The sequence below is a fragment of the Borostomias antarcticus genome, assembly GCF_949987555.1.
Source record: "Borostomias antarcticus genome assembly, chromosome: 14".
Taxonomy (NCBI): Eukaryota; Metazoa; Chordata; class Actinopteri; order Stomiiformes; family Stomiidae; genus Borostomias; species Borostomias antarcticus.
Window position 1 is genome coordinate 24,339,700 of NC_140247.1, and position 2,500 is coordinate 24,342,199.

Consider the following 2,500-nt stretch of genomic DNA (forward strand, 5'->3'; position numbering starts at 1 on the left):
CGCAAAGGGTGAAATACGGTGTTAACTGCGTTGCGTTCGTCATTGCGTTGCTCTGCGCCGGTGTTATTAGCTCATATTTAAATTAGGTAATATGGGCGGAGAATGTTCCCCTTTCTATGCAAATGAACATTATTGCAAAACCCGCCCAATTCACAAACATCGGCGCAAATTGCCTCACGCAGTTAAAGTGAAATTAATACCGTTTTCAGAAACGTGGTGGTATTAAAGCGCAAGGGGTGTCATGGCCAGCCTTTCCACTGATCATGGCAGCAGTGATTGTTGCGAGGCGAAGGCATCGCAATGCCAGGCATGTTGTTCGTGAGAGAATATTTAGAAGAAGGTCACTTTTTGATTTAACACTAGAACCACCGCGGTAACTGTTTGGACACCAGAGCGCGCAGCTCTTCAGCCAACTGGAGGATGAAGTCGCGTCTGGGGAGGCTCAGTTGACTATGCGTCTCTCCACCCGTCCCCAGCGAGTCCAAGCTCCCACAATGAATATAATAGCCTACATAGCACGAAACTGTGCGTATAATAGTCTATACGCGAAACTGCGCATTCCCTATAGCTGTTCATTGAATGGCTGGGGGCCGATATAGGTATAAATAAATAAATAAAAACATAGCCTACACAATATTTGTTTTATTTGAATGGTCTTGAAAATATTTTGCTTTTGTATCATAGGTGACGGCAGGTATCATCTTCAGCCATGGATGATGACTCCCGTGCGTAATCCTTCCAACGTTGGAGAGGCGGCGTACAACCGGGCTCACATCAGGACGCGTGGTGTGATTGAGTGCACATTTGGAATCCTGAAAAGTCGTTTAGATGCCTAGATCGTACCGGTGGGGCAATGTTATACACTCCCCCAAAAGTATGCCAGATCATCGTGCTGCAACTTGCATAACATAAAATGACAATTTTTCCTTTGTTCGTCTTTTTAAATCATTCCACCTCCGTTTGCAGTCTTCCGCGTTTACACACACAAATGGCACTGACTGATTGGGAAATTAAACCCCAAATATGATTTTTTGCTGCAGTCGTGATATTTTTTGCCGAAAGCTGTGAGACATGTTTTTGAACCTCGTCCGTGAGGCCTTCAAGTTCGCTGTCTGAAATTCGTATCTTTCTTTTTCTGTCTGCCATCGTCCAATGATATGCATACGAGTTGTATGCGCTGTATGCGCAGTATTTATAGTCATTTCCTATATCAGCAGCAAATTGCACTCAGCCGCAAACACCGAATGGGCGTGTTTGCGCTGGGATATTATTAGCGCAATGTCTTTAGTGAATAGGTTTTTAAAACGGAGCACATAGCGGGCGCAACTGACGCGCAATATTATGGTGCAATTAGCGGGCGCAATTTGCTTTAGTGAATTCGCCCCTCAGTGTTCAACCCTCACTCCAACTGCCCCAACACATGAACCCTCTGTGTTCAACCCTCACTCCAACTGCCCCAACACATGAACCCTCTGTGTTCAACCCTCACTCCAACTGCCCCAACACATGAACCCTCTGTGTTCAACCCTCACTCCAACTGCCCCAACACATGAACCCTCTGTGTTCAACCCTCACTCCAACTGCCCCAACACATGAACCCTCTGTGTTCAACCCTCACTCCAACTGCCCCAACACATGAACCCTCAGTGTTCAACCCTCACTCCAACTGCCCCAACACATGAGCCCTCAGTGTTCAACCCTCACTCCACACCTCCAGGTCAGATTGCTCTCGGCACATGAGGGAGGGACACAGTGGAAAACTAAATATTCTTTCGTTCTCTTTAAACTCACGAAGTACGGCGGCCGTTCCTTCCTTCTTTCAGATGCTAAGTGTCCAGTGTCAAGCAGGGATGGGCTGAGTGTGTGTGTGTGTGTGTGTGTGTGTGTGTGTGTGTGTGACAGGCTCAGAAAGCCCTGTTTTCACTTACATCTCAGATGATGTCCCTAATCTGAGGACAGCCTGTCACACTTCACACCCTGTACTGTGTGTGTGATGGGGGAGGAGGGGGGGGGGGGGGGTAGTGTGTGTGTGTGTGTGTAGGAGAAGCCATACGCCTACTGTACAGTGCAAGCACGCACACACACACACACACACAAACACACACACACACACACACACACACACACACACACACACACACACACACACACACACACACACTGTATCAGCTTCTAGCTGTTTTGGGCAGTACACCCTGCAGACTGAAGTGTGTGCTTGTTGTTGAAGTGTGTATACTTGTTGTTTAAGTGTGTGTGCTTGTTTCTGAAGTGTGTGTGCTTGTTGTTGAAGTGTGTGTGCTTGTTGTTGAAGTGTGTGTGCTTGTTGCTGAAGTGTGTATGCTTGAAGTTTAAGTGTGTGTGTTTGTTTCTGAAGTGTGTGCTTGTTGTTGAAGTGTGTGTCCTTGTTGTTGAAGTGTGTGTGCTTGTTGTTGAAATGTGTGTGCTTGTTGTTGAAGTGTGTATGCTTGTTGTTGAAGTGTGTATTCTTGTTGTTGACATG

At 46.7% G+C, this 2,500-nt stretch overlaps 1 protein-coding gene across 1 annotated transcript in view; it reads right to left on the reverse strand.

Annotated features, from left to right (window-relative positions):
• mid2 (midline 2) overlaps nt 1-2,500 on the reverse strand; it is a gene marked incomplete at both ends in the record, with an annotated part of 74,401 nt that overhangs the window by 38,769 nt on the left and 33,132 nt on the right.